The sequence below is a fragment of the Talpa occidentalis genome, unplaced genomic scaffold, assembly GCF_014898055.3.
Source record: "Talpa occidentalis isolate TD23 unplaced genomic scaffold, MPIMG_talOcc4v2.1 talOcc4.4, whole genome shotgun sequence".
NCBI lineage: Eukaryota > Metazoa > Chordata > Mammalia > Eulipotyphla > Talpidae > Talpa > Talpa occidentalis.
This window is the reverse complement of record NW_023604295.1, coordinates 124,363,222-124,382,615: the sequence shown is the minus strand read 5'-3', so window position 1 is coordinate 124,382,615 and position 19,394 is coordinate 124,363,222. Positions and strand designations below refer to the sequence as shown.

At 39.3% G+C, this 19,394-nt stretch overlaps 1 long non-coding RNA gene and 1 pseudogene across 1 annotated transcript in view; one reads left to right on the top strand and one right to left on the bottom strand.

Moving 5' to 3' along the window:
• Positions 1-6,303, bottom strand: part of LOC119257901 (uncharacterized) — a 286,366-nt gene extending 280,063 nt beyond the window's left edge. Inside the window, exons 1-2 of the long non-coding RNA XR_008554000.1 lie at positions 6,071-6,303; positions 1,228-1,350 (exon numbers count right to left, since the gene is read on the bottom strand). This is a non-coding gene — a long non-coding RNA (uncharacterized LOC119257901). The remainder of the gene's footprint in view (positions 1-1,227; positions 1,351-6,070) is intronic.
• Positions 6,304-14,044: 7,741 nt separating this feature from the next.
• Positions 14,045-15,875, top strand: LOC119258243 (S-formylglutathione hydrolase-like; annotated as a pseudogene).
• Positions 15,876-19,394: the final 3,519 nt, after the last annotated feature.

The following is a 19,394-nucleotide window of genomic DNA, read 5'->3' as shown; positions in this document are numbered from 1 at the left end:
TATGGGATTTTGGTCACGTTAATTTTCAGGGTTTTATATGTGAAATGTCTTATTGCTCAAAATTAAAGCTTTGTTTATAGGAATGATTTTAAAAACTCATTTTAAGTAAAGAATGACAAACTAAAGGAAACAGGTGATTTTGTTACAGCCAGTTTCACCCTTTAAGGCTTTAGCTATGTTGACCTTTCGCTATTGAAATGTATCCACTGCAATTTAGCGAGTTCTGTGTGGCTGAAGCTCTGGATGAAATACCGACTACCATCCACATGGAATACCTGAAACCAATGAGCCTCACTTCCCTCACAAAATGCAGAGTCTTCTCGAAGCTAGAAATACCAGGCCATCCTCTGATTCTCTCCTTTCTTCTATCAAAGCAGTCCTTTATTATTTGCAATAAACAGGGCCATTTCAAACACTCGGCCTAGACATCAATGGTGTTCCCTGGATCTCTGTCAGCCACAGACAATGCCTGCTAGAAACACACACCTACAGAGCTGAAGGACACCATGGAGGGTGAGAAGTCCAGGGCCTTCTCTTTGCAGATGAGGACAAAGCTCTGCCAAGACGAACACTGAAATGAGTTGAGGGACACACCCATGTGTAAATCCAAATTAGCGAAGGGCCTAATGAATGATCACATAACCAGTTTTAGGAAAATGACCTATTCTAAGATCCATCAATATTCTATTCACTATCACTCCCAGACCAAGGCCAAAGGAAATGAAGGAAACATATCTTGGGGTCTTGGTCTCGCTTTTCCCTGAGTGTTTTCACACAGCCCACACCTACACAGGCCTGCTTCCCAGGTAGTATACAGACACTCACATTCTTTTTTTTTCTACCATCAAAATAGCTTTCCTCTCTAGTCTTTCTACCCTCTAAATCAACCCTGCCATCACTGTACATCATAGATTTCATCCCTGCGGCAGGCTTTGCTTATTAAAACACCAGTGTGTCAGCCCAAGGATTGACTCTAATGAAGGCACCAGGATGAGATGGGGTCAGGGATTGGCAGCAGCTTAAAACGTCTGTAAAATGAATTGCAGTGGTAACTGCTCCAGAATTTTTCAGTTTGAGGTAGTCAGCAGTCATTCCTGTTGAGAGGGGAACCAAGGTACTTCATGGGAGGCCACATTTGCCTAGCAAGCCCCCTGTTTTTACATAGATTTGACAAGAAACATACTTGGGATAACTTTGGGGACAATGATGGAAATCAAACCAACTCACCTTTTGATTACAGGACTTCTCCAGACCGGTAGTATTTGGTCAAAGGAGCCGATCCAAAATCATATCCACTTTCTCACAAATTTCTGCCTTCCCACTACTGGTCATGGTTGTCTTAACCTTTTCCTGAAGTAAAAAATAGGCAGCATAAGTCCTAAGTATGGCCCTAAAACACTCTATATACTTTTAACAGCAGTTTTAACAGAAGTAAAGAACAGGGCCAGTTTCTGCTGAGCTGGCTTAGTCATTTTCCATCTTATGAATTGATTAGAAAAACAGAAATTTAATATTATAACTTACATGTGTTTTACACTCTTTGGAAGGAAAACGTAAAAGACTTCGCTTAATGTATCAGACTAAAGGACTGTCATCAGCCCAGGATGCTGCATGTGCAGCCTGAATATGGTCCACAGTATCAGGTAATCAGGGTGATATTTTGGGGCTGTAGATCAACCCCACTTTGGAGGAGTTAACCATTCACCTCACACCAGTCAAATGAAATGCCAATCATGATCAGCAAGCCTCAGACTGGAGCAAATTACAAACTTTTTGAGCCTACAGTGAACCTTAATCACATTGTTTTCTTCTCTGTCTGCCAGCCACATCCCAAAACAAAACAGGTGTTTCGTAAATGTATCCTAATGGAAAAACAGAGCTCTGAACTTACTTTACTATCAACTTTTGCAAAAACATCTTAATGGCTAGACCACTTCTCTAATGCATATATTAATGAGACCAACTATCCTTTCCTTTTATATATATATATATATATATATATGTATATATATATATATATATATGCTCCATTTACCTCTTATTAATTATGTAATTTTCAATAATTGTTTTTCTCACAAAAGGAATAAAAATGAAAGGAGAAATAAAAATTATGATTATCAAAGAAGAAAATACATACATTTTAGGAAAAAAAATAGGCCAGTATGGTTTCATATTTAAACTTTTCATATGTCTCTTCAGGAGGCTTACCCAGGTTTTATTTATTAAAATCTATTATGTATTTATTATATATTTCAGATATCCATAGCTAATAAGCCAGCAGTTTAAATTAGTCATTAAACCCTCCCTGGTAGCTCTACTGCCCAGTGGCATTCTGGATAATCTTGTAAAATCAGGTTGTTCACTGTCGTTTGCAAATTTGATTGATAGATGTGCAGCAATGTCAGACTTCCTGTCTGCTGTCCAAATCCTGAGTTTGCACTCATGTCTTCTTAGCAGAAGAAAGGGGCTAACCTATGTCTGGCTTTACTATGCCACCTTCCTCTAACCCCGAGCCATCATGTTGGTTTTTCTTCTCTTCCCTTTTTCAAAGTCATTCTCATTCCAGCTCTCATGCTTCATTTTCACAAGGACTATCTTGGGACTCTTCTTCTGGTGGCTTAGAGGTTGGGGAATCACAGTCGCAAGGAATGATTTGCACTTCTCTTCCTAGAGTAGCAGGGTCTCTTGACCAGCTTCATCCCCTCTGTGGCCATGGTGGGACACTTACTATCCTCACACACTTAGAATCAAAAAGCCTTTCTCCCAAATTTGCTGACCTTCCCACTGCAGTGCATAATGGTTAGAAACATTATCTCTGGAGAGAGACTACTGAACGCAAATCCTAGGTCTACTACTTAGCCACCACATAACCTTGGACAAATGAACCTCTCAAGTCCTCTGTTTCTCACTAGTCATATGGGCACAATGGTAAGAATAATACTGATGTCAAAGGGTTGTCTGAAGATTAAATGAGATTATACATGTAAAGCACTTAGAAAACCATGGACAAAATATACTCCTACTAAACATTTCTATTACTGCTACCATCTCCCCCCATTTTAAGTAGTGTAGATGAGAGATAAAGATTCACACAATTTATAAATAGAAGAAACTAGAAAATCAACTAATCTAGGGCTAAAAATATTCAAATACCTACAGAGCCCAGACAGGCAATGTGGTTGATATGATTAAAGTAAACTTGAGAATGAAAGGACAGAAAGGACTAGCTAGAATGGAATTTGCTTCTCTCAGAGTGAAACATACTATTGTTCTGTGAAATCAGAAAGCTGGTGTGACCGGATCTTCCAGTTTTTCAAGAAAAACAAGAAATTCTGATTTGTATGTAATTCTAATGTTCAGATGTTGACAGCTCATTCAAATTTTTATAAAATGCTTTGCTGATTTCTTTTCTTAAAAAAAAATCACAAAAGCATAGTAGTTTCTACTTTAGAGGCTTTAGTCTAATTGCATTTCATTTGAAACTGAGAAAACAGGATTAAGAAGAAAAGTGCCACACCAAATGTACACACAACTGACAAAACTCTGGCAAAGCTCTTATCTCCCAAGCCTACTGCACAGCCTTTGACATTCTTCCCAGTGGTGTCTTTTCCCTCTTTATTGCTAACATGTCACTAAATGCTATTATTCTCTACTGTCTGCCCCGTTCTCATGGCCTCTGTGCTACATGCGCTGTTGCCCTATAATCTCCTCAGTAGAGTATCTCCTAATCTGACCAACCCTGCTTGTTTGCTCTAACCACACTGACCTTAATATCTGATCATACTTCTGCTCCAAGTCCTTCCAAAATTCTTTATCACCCTCTGCATCAGAACCAAGTGCATGGGCTTATCATTCCCTCATCTAGCCTCAAACTGATTTTCTTTGACTGGGTTCTGTGTAAACAAGTTGTGCCACCTTGGCTGAGTTAGTCACTTCACCTCAGCATTCTTCAGAGCAAGATAAAAATAATGGGAGACTATATAACACCACCGTGCTGTTCAAGATATAAAATGAGTTTACACATAGAAAATGCTTTCTGTATAGCATGCACTCTAAAATGCTGATTACTTATTAATGTATCTGTGTTACCTCTCCTATCATATACTAAGTGTCTGTAGGAAAAAAATGTATGCCTGTCTAATCAGCATATGTTTTTCCACCCAAATATTAGCCACATATTATTTACACACTAGATATTTCTTCACTAAAAGACTGAATAAATTAATGAGTAAATGAAGAATCTGTATAACCAGGTAAATGTGGCCATGGATCAGAAATGGAGCAAAAATATAAAGTATCGAGTGAATTCAAGGTTTCCAAGGACAGAAGCCAGGAGTGGCTATAGAGTTATCCCCCTCCAGGTAATAGTGACTTAAAAAGCTGCATGTGAGTGATGAATTGAGGGTACAACAACTAAAGTTGTGTTCACTAGATGAAGAAGTGTCATGGATGGGGTCCCCTGACTTATTACCAACAACAGAGCAATGTGGTTGAATCTCAAGTGTTTTTTTTCCCCTCGTAGAATTTTTAAACTGTCTATGTCTATTATTTATTAATATATAACAATTTACTTCCTATTAGCAGCTTAAAACAAAAAACATTTATTATCTGACATGTCTGTGAGTCAGGGGGCCAGGAGTGACTGAACTGGGGTTTCTGCTTCAGGGGTTCTCACATACTGTGGACAAGGTGTTCACCAACATGGTCATCATCTAAAGGCTCAACAGGGAAGTGATCCATTTGCTAGCCCACAGAGATGTTGGTTAGATTCAGTTCCTTGTGGGTTTTTAGACTGAAAAAATCTCAGTTCCTTACTTTCTCCCGACCAGAGAACACCCTATTCCCTTGTCAAGTAGACCTATCCACAGCCTAGTTCATGATATGGTAGTATGCTTCACCAAACTAGCAAGAGAGAGGCTATTGGCTACTCGGAAGTTAAAATCTTTTGTAATCTATTTATGGGAAATAGCAACTAAAAATCTTTCCCACATTCTATGGGTTAGAAGCAAGTTAATTGGCCAGCACATGCTCAAAGCAAGGGAATTAGGCAAGGGTGTGCTTACCTCATGATTGAATTCAGCTTAAAGTGAGTCCACCACATTACAACAAGAGGAAAACCATAAGTACCAGAAGTAACTATGATTGATACATAGGTCTAACTACAACTCCTAAGTCACTTTTCACTTATTTGCTACTACTTATATGAGTAATAGCATTGCTTATGCATATAAACTTCAGTAAAGAAAACATAAAGTGTTTGCGTGTTGTGACTACTGCTATTCCCACACTATTATATACTCATACTCATACTGTACTTTGGATTGTTTAAAAGTAAAAAGAGGGAACTTATGATTCAGGGTTATGGGAAGGAATTGAATTGAAATAAGCTCAGAGCTCTTAGGAAAATGTATGCATGACATGAGTGTCTACATAAAAACTTTAAATTTTGCCACAGGAGAGGAAGCCATTGGAGGTTTTAAACAGGAGAATACCTGATTCATATTTGAGATATCTTTTTTTTTCTTTTATTAGTCTATTTTCTCTCTAATGTTCAGATTGAGTAAATCATATTAATCTGTCTTCAATTTTACCAATTTTATCGTCTGCTATTTTTAACAGGCTGGCATTTGACTCAAGTAGGGCAGGCATTGAGCCCACCCAGAAAGCTTTTAATTCAATTATAGTAGTTTTGCCCCTACAATTTCCATGTTTACACTAGTATTTCTTTGCTAATATATTCTATTTACTTGTTTCAAGAGAAACTGTTATTGCTTGTCAACACATTCTTATGATGGCTTATATCAAATCATTCCAGCATCTAATGCACCTTGGCGTTCCATCTGTTGATTTCTCATTTAAGTTGTGATTTGATAGTATGATTTCTGATTTTCATTTTTAGTTGTTTTCTTGATATTTTGGATATTATATGATTCTAGATTCTATTAAATTTTCTTGTTTAGCAAACATGTACCTTGTCGAGATGTAGTACAAAGGTTGGATGGTTATGCATGCTTAGTTTTCTGTTGGGTCCTGCGCAACATCATCCCAACAAAGTAAAGCACCAACTTACACCACCTGGTTGCAGGAGTGGGGTAGTTCAGTTCTCCCTGTTCATGCATGTTGACAGATTTGTAGTGAAAGTGGGTAACCACGAGCTCTGTTTCCTTGCATCTGAGTGGGGTTATTAGCTCAGTTCCCTGTTTAGCACTGCTGAAAACACGGAGGGGGTGAGCAGAGGATTGAGTCACACCACTTTGTTGTCGCACGATCTGGCAGTAGTTCAGCTCCTTAATCACCCTGGTGATACCTGGGATGGGGGATAATGAAGTCATTCAGTCTCACTGCCAGATGGGAGGAGAGGTTTAGTTTGCCACTGAACTCCACTGATACTACCTAACAGGAAAATTGGAGCAATGCTTACTTCTTTAGAAAAGATCACAATCACTTACTGCCTCACCAGCACTACCCCAGTAGGAGAATCAAAGTACCAACTACTTCCACTGAGTGGGAGTTGGAAGATCAGCTCCCTACTCCATCGCACCATTGGCAAAAGAATGGGAGCACCACTCCATTCCATGGGGCAGAGAATGAAAGAGCAGCTTCCTATTGGCCCTATTGAAACCACAGGAATGCATTATTGGTATTTGATAAAGTAGGGCAGGTATTGACAAAAAGATTTTCTGTTGTTAGACTATCCTTTCCTTACTCTTTGGCTATGGCAACAGGCTTCTCTTGGAGCTTTTCCCACCCCCCTGTGTCTGTTGGCAGGTCCAGTTTGGAGGATATAGAACATATGAAAAGCAGTAAAGTCAGGAGACCATTGCAATGTCCTTTCTTAAAACCTGAGAGCCCTAGATTATCTGCCTTCTTTACACCATTACAGAAACTTTGCATGCTTGTTTGTCGTGTTAGCTCCAGGATGTTTTAGTTGTAAAAAGGACACTGGAAGGAATGGAACTACCCCATCTTGAGATGATCCATTGTTAAATGATTATTATAAAAAACAAAACAAAATGTAAAATAATAGTTTAAGGAAATTAATTATAGCAATTTGAATATGGAGACAAGAGTAGGTGTTATTGGAAATCATTTTCAATGTGATTTACTTTTTGGTTTGATGTAATAATTGGCATTGTGGCTGTATAAAAGGAATTATTGTATTTGTTTCTAAAAAAATTGTTTTAGACTTCTGTATATAAAGTGCAATTAAATTTGATCAGAAATTCCTCCACTCTGACAGAGTTCTTACTGTACCATATATCACAACATATATTAAAGAAGGTACATATCTTGTAAAAAGGATTGCCCTAGCTCAATCCAATTTATTTGCAATATCAAATCTGTGAAGAATTCTTGGGCCTCCCTGGTGATGCAGCGGGTTGAGCACAGCACTGTGAAGTTGTCTGCAGCCTCTGCAGCACCGGTTCGATTCCCAGCCAGCCAGGGAGATACCCACATGGCGCGGCAGACATCTCCTGTCTTGCCCGCTGCTCCCCTCAGCAGTGTTTTTGGTCCATCTGCCTGTTCTGTTCCCCACTGTCTCTGGTACCCCAGTTTTTATATAAATAAATAAAACTTAAAAAAATTCTTTATGCATAAATCCAATCCCTTAATAACTGATGAGTATGGAATTGAAGATGTTTTACCAATGGCCCAAATTTATATAGGAATTTGTAAGTAAAGAAAAATGGAGCTCAGTGAACAAAAATCAAGAACTTTTTGTTTTATATTCACTATACCTGTTTCAGAATAGAATTTATTTTCCAGAGCAGGAATCATCCCCCACCAAAAGCAAATCTCTAAAGCAGAAGAGGCACCCAGAGTCATTTTTTCTTTTCATTTCCTAATAAAATAGCAGGCCAGCGTGATCACTAGAGGGCACAGCTGGGTTGCTCCAGGCGTGGGGATACAGGGAATTTCTCCAATTTTATATCTACAAGGAGTTTATACTTCATTCACTTCACCTTTGACATGCAATGCATAAATGAGTTCATTTCCAAGAAGATACAAAGCCTTGCTGATAAAGATGACTTAACAAAGGGGAAATGCCATCTGTACATTAAAACATTCTCTTTTCTAGATTCCAACATCACTGAGATTTTTCTCTGGTTCTCAGGTTATATCTATAAGGTTGCAGCATTTAAATTGGGACAATAAGTATACCCACCTTTGATTTCTATTTCACTGTCAAGAAACCCCTTTGCTTTTCACAACTTCTAGCCAGCACTGCAGACTGCTGTGCTGACATTTTCTCCCTGACAACTTTCCATTTATTTTATCCTTCAACTTTCTATTGGCAATTAATCTTGAAGAACTTTTTTTAACAAGATATCCTCAGTAACTCAGAGCGATTGCTTCTATGCCAACTGTCACCACTGAATAATGGAGTTTTGAACTAAAATTCTGTTGAAATTTCTCTTTTTAATTAGACATTCCTGCTGATGAAGCATTTGTGAGCCAGTGTTTTCTCTGTGACTACAACTGGGCTCAGAAGCTTATCATGTATGTGGAGAGTGGGATGAGGACAGGTCCACTGTCAATGCTATATAACCCACCTCCACCTGCCCAACACCTGTCCAAACCCACAGCCTCCACCCCCACACTTCTGTGCACATTTTTCTCTGATCCTTCTAAAAATAACAGCCCAAAACATGTTCTCAGCATCTGATAATGTAGGAGGGAGAGAAAAAAGTAAAAAATTAGGTACACATAATTATGTAACAGTCTAGTTAGGTAGACAAAGAATGAAACAGGAAAAAAATGTCAATAACAAAACTATTTCATTACTAATCAATTATCTAAAAGCCATGTATTCTAAAATCTGCAGAAGAACATCAACTGCAAATATCTTGCCTCACTGTCACTTATGTGTAAAAATAGACCTTAGCAGAGTTTTTAGCTATAATATCATTGAGGAATCTGAAGACTAGGATTACAATATGAGTTTTGTCAACAATTGTGTGTCTGTAGGCACTCAATTTCTCTGAACTCATCTGTAAAATGGGATGAACAGTGCCTACCCTTTAGAGTTAATATCAGGAATACATTTCCTGGGATAGCACACAGCAAGTGTTTAGTATACTAACGCTATTAGTATAAATATGTAATAGGTATACTTACAAACATGTATAAGTATAAATAAATAAATAAATAATGTATAGAAAGGATATTGCCCCTTTTTAGCAGTAAGGGTGCATGATCAGCAAAGTCTAGAAACCACTACAAGTACAGTCACATTACAGGTACTCATCAGTAGTGCAGTACCATCTTAGAATATTTTGCAGTGGTGGTGTGAATTAAGTGTAGTGGGAGCCCAGAGATATGTGATAAACCTTGACTGCCTTAAGTGTAATTGAGAATTTACCATCCAGGAAAATATGGGAAGAACATTTTAGGCAGCTACTGAGTTTGAGCCGAGACAAAGCTGTGCTGACTTATCAACACCTCACTTTGTAGTTGTGTGGCCTCAGTTTCTTCATGTTCATATATGGAAGTTCTACCACCTAATTCAGGTTGCTTGAGCCTAATTTTTTTTAATTAAATGACATGATGCATATTAGTTCAGTGCAATTCCCTTGTTCTAGGTCTCTTCTTTCCTCCTTGTCGCAGGAGGATGACCCAACTAGATTTCTCTGCATGTTTAGATGGGCAAAACATACTCTTTTGAATTCTTTTGCTATTGCTGCTTAAACATTTGTCTGTGGTTCTTGTTGAATGTTCAGCCCCTCATGACCACTCACTTTATGTGGGTTTACGGGATCTGCAGTCTACATACATGGACTTCTGACCCTCTGCTTGGCTCTGAGCTGTTACTAATTTTAGTGGACACTTTGTGTTTTGTGTACGTCTGCCTCTTTTCTCCCAACTCCCGGTAACAATGCCCTGGTTTCTTTGGACAACCCACCCATTTCTCATTCCACCCATATGATTCCAGGGACTTGGGTCAGTGACGGCAACCCAACCTTGCAGGAGCAATCAGATCCAAGATAGAACACACCGTGAGCCGGGCCCCAGGCTTTTACTGAAACTTGGCAGAAGAGACTTCTCTTTCTTCCAGATGTGTAGTCTCATTTGCCAGAGGCCACAACTAAAAAAATACCTAGCCGAGGATGAAATCAGGATAGTAAAGCATAATCAAAAGTAAGAAGAAAATTGTTTTGGGCCTCCCTGGTGGTGCAAGGGGTTAAGCACTGCACTATGAAGCAATCCACAGCCTCTGCAGCATGAGTTCGATCCCTGGTAGCCAGGGAGCAACCCACATGGCGAAGCAGATCTCTCCTGTCTTGCCCACTGCTCCCCTCAGCAGTGTGTTTCTGTCAGTCTGCCTGTTCTGTTCCCCACTCTATCTCTGGTGAATCCTCTCACTACCCCCCCCATCTCTGGCCTGTACCCCAGCTCTTGTATGCATAAATAAATTAATCTTTAAAAAAAAAAAAGAAAATCATTTTCTGAGGATTCTATTGCACACCTGGATACAACAATACCTGAAGCTAATCTATCTACTCCTGAAACTTTCCAGATGTAGGCCAATACATGCTTTTTCCTTAAGCCTGGTTTTGGATTTCTGTCACTGTAACTGAAAGAGTCTTGATACCATAGAAGTTTTTCAGCCAATCCAGAATTCCGTTTCACTTATTTTAGTGTTGGCTGCCTCCGTAGACCATATTTCCAGCTTCACTGACATCACTGACAACTGGCTTTATTATGAAGTACATAACAAGCCCACCTGCTTTCTCAGATCTGTACATGCATGGAATTGTGGCATAATACCTTGTGTTTATGGACTCTTTCCACACTCTGAGGCTTGTGGTAAATTGAATCCACCACGTCCCTACTTTTTTGAATGACACTGCCTTTCATCACATCCTCTCTGATCTTAAAGCTGCTACAACTACCAATAGTAATGGAAAGAATAGTAACTACTATTTACTTAGCATCTACTGAGTACAAGGCTTTGGTGGGATACATTTGGTGGGATACATTTGGTGGGCAGCAACTATTATTTGAAAAAATAAAGGGGAATAGAATGAAGTAGATTAGCAATAGAAAGGAGTGGTACAGAAAATATCAGAATCTATCCAAGGTAGTAAAAATAATTTTTCTCTGCATTTACATTGTGTCTGTGTGTGTGAGTACTGATTGCAATATGAAACATTTTTTAGTGTGGATAATGATGAAAACAGTAACTGGCCAAGGTCACATAGTGAGTGAGTAACCAAGCCAGCTCTAAATCCAACCTGTGGCTACCAGCTGACTACCTCAATGATATGCCATCTGTATACCAAGAAATGAAGTTAAGTGCTATGGGGGAAATGATAATGCCTGCCATATAGAATTATAAGAATTGAATCAGATACAATTGTCTGGTATATTACAGTATATAAGCTATATAGGAATTATATGTTAATATTAAACCATTTGGAGACTTTTTTGTGGCATCTTATTAATGGACAGATTGCCATTTCTTTAAATATCCTTCTATAACAGCATTTTTGATAACTGCAATGCATTCTTTTATTTGTATTCGTAGCGATTTCTTTGCTTACCCAATGTCTTACTGTGAGACATTTAGGTTTCTATCTTTCTATTTATCACAATTGACAGTTTATAGCATAACCCCAGGTATAAATATTTCCTTAGGATAAATTCTGGGAAGGAAGATGGCCAAATCAAAGGGCTCATTACATTTAAACTCCAGAAAATTTACACTGACGTACACTTTCCCTTAAACTTGCTTTAAGTCTGGCATCTGTGAAAATGAAATACTATTTGCCAGGAACTTTCTAATAACTTAAAAACCCATTTTTAAGGCAAATTACTGTTGACATGTTAAGCCAACGAAGCTGGCTTTGTGCAGTTTTCCTAAGAGTGTTCGCAATCTGGATCCCACCCACATTGCCATCCTTTATGACTCAACTTTATAGTCTTTCCTTAGAGTACTCTAAGAGTACTTGGGAGTTTCCTCATATAAATTACCATTCTTGCCATCGCTGCACACGCTCCTGGTCTCTGCCATTCCTCTCTCCAGCATGCACATGAACTGTGCATGTCTCCCAAACATAATCATATTGAGATGCAACAATATTGGTTGTTAATTGCTTCAGTGGACTCTGAAAGCTATTATTTTTAAATACCCAATATTCTTTCCCATCCCCATTCATCTTTAACAGCATCCTTTCTTTTCCCACTTCCTTCTTTTATGGAATACCTCTCCAACTCCGTGTGGTCCTAACAGCCTCCCTCACAGTAACTCATCCTTGCCCCCGCAGAGTGGAAATCACAACCAATTTGGACTTTCAGACATATTCTTGCAGACCCACTAGTTGGCCCAAGAGGCAGGCATAGGACACAATAAGGACTAGAGTCTTTTTCTGAGAGAAGAAATTTGTATTCACATGTTTACTAAATTATGATTGTGTAAGTCAGGTGCGACTGAGGGCCTCTTTTCCCAGCTGCAAAGAGGAAGAAGTTTTTAGCTAAGGCAAGTGGGATTGGTTTTTTGTTTATCTGTTTTGTTTTGGTTTTTTTTTTTCACCACTATTAACTACAAAAGTCTTGTATGATACAATTATAAAATAGGAAATATTAACATATCTTGAGATCAGAGGAGGGATGCACATAGTAATGAAATGTTATATGGCAACTGGGTAAAAACTAGGTAAAGTTATACAAGTATATAAAAGTAACTGTAGTTGCAAGAGAATGATCAGTACAAAATACCTTTAAGAAAGTTGTTTGTCTTTAAAGGTAACATCACAAATTTATTTATTTATTTTTTAAAGATTTATTTATTTATTTATACAAGCACTGGGTACAGTCAGAAGCGCGGGAGGGTGAGGGAATTCACCAGAGCTACAGCGGGGAGCAAAACAGGCAGACTGATGAAATACACTGCTGAGGGGAGCAGCGGGCGTGGCAGGAGAGGTCTGTGTGCCATGTGGGACCCTAGCTGGTGGCTGGGGATCGAATCAGCGCTGCAGAGGATGCGGGCAGCTTCGCAGCGCAGCGCTCAAAATTTGCGCCACTGGGGAGGCCCAACATCATGAATTTAAGTAAAGGGTGTAGAATAGGATGATCCAGTTACGACCTAAGTTTCCCTCTAGATAGCTACACATTCTTAAGCAAATCGCATCACCTCTGGGGCTTCATTTCCTCATAGTAAAATAAGCAGGGGATCCCTTGAGCTCTGGGATGTCTCTTTTAGCTCTAAAACCTGCTATCCTCCACTAGTAAAGTCACTGTGGTCTAATCTGTCTAGAAAATGATTGCTGATTGGCTCCGGGTTACCAGGTTACTGACTGTTGATGTATGTAAAGGGCATAAAGTACTGGAAGTGGGATGGAGGGAATCAGTCCCGTCCAAACCACATGGCTCTTGCACATTAGGACAGTAAAACAGCTACCAAGGACATAGTAACAGTAACCACATATGCCTTTAAAGGCATCTTCATGTGTCCCGAAATAATCACAGTGAGGAACAATAAAATTAATCATGTAAATTAATTCCATAAAATCAAGGAATTTATTTTCTACCATTAACTACATAAAATTAATTCCATTAAAGTATTTAATAAATTTTATAAAATTACTCTAGACTGTTAGTAACTAAACCTGGACATAAGGCCACCTTCTCTGACTGACCTCTCCTGAAAGAATATTACTGCAGAGGTCACAGACTGGTGGCGTTTGTTAGGACCACATATTGTTGCTCCACCAAATATTTTTAAAATTTCACATTAGTTGCCAATGTTTAAAACATTAGGATATTTTGTATAAATAAATCTGGATTTCTGGCTTCTCGATTTAGAAGCTCTCTCTACTGTACTGAGCCCACGTTCTCACATGGCGACAATAAACTAGAGCTGAGTCACAGCTGCTTCTTTAATACATAACAAGCATTTTACAGGCTTCCACATACCTCGCTGGGCTTTTCTGTACAGGTCAGTATACTCCGACCTCTATAGACTTGTGAGTCTGTGATCATTGTCTAAGGCCCTTTTATGAACTTGCCCACCCACGGTGTTCACGGTGTTCACGCTCTCAATATGGTAACAATTGAGTTTGCCCAATACCTACCCTGGACCACATATGGCAAAAGAAGCTGTAAACTGTGGCTAAGAAGTAACTGCTTAGTCAACAATTTCCCAGAAGCTCCATCTGCAGAGTTGTTCTAGCACATAAAATTGTACAGAAAAAAGAAAATTCTGCCCTTCCCTTTATTATGGATGAAAAGATTTAATAAGACAAACTTTTCTTTAATTGGCAAATTCTCACCCTACATTCCTTAAGTATGAGTAGAAAAATATCAGCAGTCTAATAAAGGAACAAAAGACCAAAGTAAAGGGTTTATTCTGAGGAACCATAACAAATATTCCTAAGCAAAAGTACTCCAAGAAACCAAAGTCCAAAAAACCTCTATTTCATGATCTCCATAGAGTTGTAATGAGCCCTTCTGACTGCTTCTTCATACCACTGCCACCTGAGCACCATCCATCTCTTTGGTGCAGGCAAAAAGCAGGTAGTAATTGGACAGGAGGAGAATGACACTGAAACAGATGCAACAAGTGCTTTGGTGCAGAAAGTTTTTGAACGTGACATTGTTGAACTAAACTGCAAAATGAAATTTGCCATCTACCTGCCACTGAGGGTAGAAACTGGAAAGCGCCCTGCACTACACTGGCTGTCTGGTTACCTTGCACAAAACAAAATTCTATGTCAAAATCTGTTTACCATTAAGCTGCCTCAGAACATCGCTTTCCTGTCATTGCTCCAGATGCCAAGCTTTGTGGCTGCAGTATTAAAGAAGATGAGAGGGCCTCCCTGGTGGCGCAAGGGGTTAAGCACAGCACTGTGAAGCTATCTGGGAAGTTCCATCCCCTGCCAGGGAGCTACTCACATGGCGCAGCAGACCTCTCTTGTCTTGCCTGCTGCTCCCCTCAGCAGTGTATTTCAGTCAGTCCTGTTCTGCTCCCCACTCTGTCTCTGGTGAATCCTCTCATCCCTCACACCTCTGGCCTGTACCCCAGTTCTTATATGCATAAATAAATAAATCTTTTAAAAAAAATAAAGAAGATGAGAACTTGGACTTTGGTACTGGTGTTGGGCTTTATGTGGCTGCCACTGAAAATGCTTGGGAAACTAACTAGAATGTACTTACCTAACGGGAGAGTTCCCCAACTCAAAAAGCCAATTTTCTCCAAAAAGATGTCTATTTTGGGTCACTTCATGGGAGGCCAAGGAGCTCTGATTCATGTTTTGAAGAATCCTGGAAAATAAAATATGTATCAGAGGCCTTTCTAGTGGCTCAAGGGGTTAAGCACCACACTATGAATCAATCCGCAGCCTCTGCAGCACAAGTTTGATTCCCCGCTGCCAGGAAGCAACCCACATGGCGAAGCAGACCTCTCCTGTCTTGCTGGCTGCTCCCCTCAGCAATGTATTTCAGTTGATCTGCCTGTTCTACTCCCCACTCTGTCTCTGGTGAATCCTCTCACTGCCCCCCACATCTCTGGCCTATACCCAGCTCTTGTGTGCATAAATAAATAAAAAATAAAATATGTATCAGCATTTGTTTCAATTTGCAATTCAGTGCTCAGTCCCTGGGGCAAAAAGAGCTTTTGCCAGTTATTTGGGAACAGACCAAATGGAAGGCTTATGATGCTATCTATGTTGTCAAGTCTGATCCAGGTTCTCAGAGGGACGTACTAACTGATGAAGGAAAAAATGGCCATTGCCTTTCAGATGGACAGTTACTACCTGATAACTTCATGGCTGCTTGAACAGAAAAGAAAAATCCCTGTTGTTTTTAGATTACAAGAGGGTTAATATCATAGTTATTACTTTATCACTGATCACATCATTGTGCAAAATACCTGACTGTGAAAAACTTCAGATAAGAAAATCTATCCTGATTATGAAATTGGTAATAAGCAGAATTGCAGAGAAAAACGATTTCTAATTGTTAAATTTCACAATACTAAGAACGCTTCATTCTTTAGCTGAAGCCTCTTATGAATAAATATTTAAGCCCCGAAAAAAAAAAGAAGAACCAAAAGACATGCTCTCTATTAAATGAATACATTCTGGGGTCAGACAAGGTTTTCACAGATAGGGCAGCAACTACTAAATTCTCTTTATTTTTTTTGAAGTCAGGATTATTGAGTTATAATTTATACAGAATGTAAATCATTCAGTCTCCATGAATTTCAACAAATGTATATAATTATGTCGTCACCACCACAAGATACTGAAAATTTCCATTAACCCAAACGCGCTCCCCAACTACTTTATAGGCAGCTCCCTGACCCATCCTGAAACCTCTAGCAAATACTGATCTTTTTTTCTGTCATTACAGATTTTTCTTTCCCATACTATATAACCTTATATAACCTCTGTATTTGGCTTCTCTCTCTTAAAATAATGATTTTGAGATGCATCCATGTTGTGGCATGTATATAGAGTTCTATTTTATTGTATGAATACACAACAATTTGTTTATTAATTTGCTGGTGATGGAAATTTGGATTGTTTCCAGTTTGGGGCAATTATGAATAATGCTATTATAGACATTCACTTACAGGTCTTTGCAGAAACCTGTATTTTCATTTCTATGATTAAATGCTTAGGCGTGATGTTGTTGGGTCATGTGGTAAGTATGTATTTAACTTTATAACAAACCACCAAATTGATTTCCATCCTCCAATTAAAGAGAATTTCAGTTGCTTGAAACTTTGCCAATACTTGGTATTTCAGTGTTCTCTTAATTTGTCACTCTATTAGGTATGTAGTAGGATCTCACTATGCTTTATTTGCACTAATGACTAGTGGTAAAAACATCTTTTTTGTGCATATTTGCTATCTGTATGTCTTTTCTAGTTAAACATCTGTCTGAATCGTTTGCTCATATTTTCACTTAATATCTTATAAGTAATTTATATATTCTAGATGAAAGCCCTTTATCAGATATGTGCTTTGCAAACACATACGGGTATACAATCTAATGCCTTATATAGATTCAAAAGTAAGCACTCCATTTTAAAACTGTCATTAATGAAAAATCAACTAGATGTTGCAGAAAACATAATCAGTAATTTAAAAACATATTCAAGAAGCACTTCCAAACCTAGAGCAAAGGATTAAAAAACCTGAATGTATAATCAAATAAGCAGAAGAAAATATCACTGAACTCCGGAAACATGTTATTCTTGAAGCTTGAATAGACAGACAGAAAATGTGGAAAATTAATTTCAAGCATAAAGGAAAATGTTTTCTAAAAGTACCCAGGTGAAAGAAAAAAAATTTTTTTCTCTAAGAAAAAAGGAAGAAAATATACCTGTCTCTGATCTGTCTCATACAACTTAAAATATTAAAAGATTAAAAATATTTTAATATTAAAATATTAAAAGATGGGCTCCAGGGTTAGGACGCAACCTATGAAGCTGTCCGCAGCCACTGTAGCACGAGTTCGATCCCCAGCCAGGGAGCTACCCACATGGCACAGCAGACCTCTCCTGACTTGCCCGCTGCTCCCCTCAGCAGTGTATTTCAGTCAGTCTGCCTGTTCTGTTCCCCACTTTGTCCCTGGTGAATCCTCTCACCACCCCCCAACACCTCTGGCCTGTACCCGAACTCTTGTATGCATAAATAAATAAATTAAAAAAATTAAAAGATAAAGAAACAGCAGTGTCTGCAGTGTGAGTGGCTTACTCCTGCACTTAGCTCTTTGAGCACCTGGAGCTGCCTCTTCTTTTTTTAAAGATTTTATTTATTTATTTATTTAGTTAGTTAGTTAGTTAGTTTTAATAATTATTTATTTTTCACATCATTGTTCCTTTTTAAACAATATTTGCTACCTTCCACAGTCCCTATAGAATTTCCTTCACCAATGGACCCTTGCACCTTCACCACAGTCCCCTGTGTTCCTCCCTCCCTCCCTCTGATCCCTCTCCCTCCTCCTCCCCTGCAGGATGTCTCTGGTCAAAGGACACAAAAACATTAATTCAAAAGAACACCTGCACCTCTTTATTTATTGTAGCACTATTTACAATAGCTAAGCTATGGAAACAACCCAAATGCCCAAAAATAGATGACTGGATCAAGAAGATGTGGTACAGGGCCTCCCCGGTGGCACAGTGGTTGAGCGCTGGGTTGCGAAGCTGCCCGCAGCCTCTGCAGCGCGGTTTCAATCCCCGGCTGCTTCCCGGCCACCGGAGGAGGGTCCCACATGGCGCGCAGACCTCTCCTGCTGCACTCACTGCTCCCCTCAGCAGTGTACTTCGGTCCTTCTGCCTGCTCTGCTCCCTGCTCTGGCTCTGGTGAATTCTCTCACCCTCCCGCGCTTCTGACTGTACCCAGTGCTTGTATAAATAAATAAATAAATAAATCTTTAAAAAAAAAAAAAAAAAGAAGATGTGGTACATATACACCATGGAATATTACTCAGCAATCAAAAAAGATAAACTCATGCCATTCGCAGCAACATGGATGGAGCTAGAAGGAATTATGCTCAATGAAATAAGTCAGAAGGAAAAAGAAAACTATCAGATGGTTTCACTTATAGGAGGAATACAGGGAAACCAAATAAGACATCAGTGTAAAAAAGAAATAATAGCAATACAAAATGCAACAAAACAAAAACAGCACCTGGAGCTTCTTGAGGGCTCAGCTTTTGCAGCACATGGCAGCCAGCAGCACCCAGAGGCTGGCAACCCCTTCCTCCCATGCAGGGCACTGAATAATTTGCAGAGGAGCTCCTCAGCCTCCTGCAGTGCTGGCAGCTTCTCCAGCTCAGAGCTCCTGCAGTATCAGTTTTTGAAAAGCTAAGCTCAAGCAGCTGTAACTGACAGCACCAGCCTATGATCAGAAGCTTGCCCCAGTGACCTCCAGTTTTGTAGCTAAATATATCCAGTGAAACACCTCCCTGTGAATGGTTTTCCCTGGCACACTAGAGGGCAGATTTTCAGCAAATTCCACCAGCATAGCACCAACTGAATTCTCTGTGGGGAGCAAGGGAAAATCCTCTCCCATAAAATCTGGATCTCGGCACATACAACCAAGGCAGGTTCTACATGGGACATGTTCCATCTCAACCTCAAGGGGAAGGTCAGTTTCTTAGATTTGTTATTCTGGTATTCTTTAGAGTTCTCCTTCTTAAAAAAGGAGAACCTTATTTTTATTTATTTATGCATGCAAGAACTCTGGTGTAGGCCCAAGGTGAAGGGGCAGGGGCACGGTGTGTGTGTGTGTATGTGTGTATGTGTGTGTGTGTAGTCACCAGAGACAGAGTGGGGAGCAGAACAGTCAGATCTACCGAAATACACTGCCAAGGGGAACAGCAGGTAAAACTGGAGCAGTCTGCTGCTCCATGTGCTCAGTTCCCTGGCCGAAAATCAAACT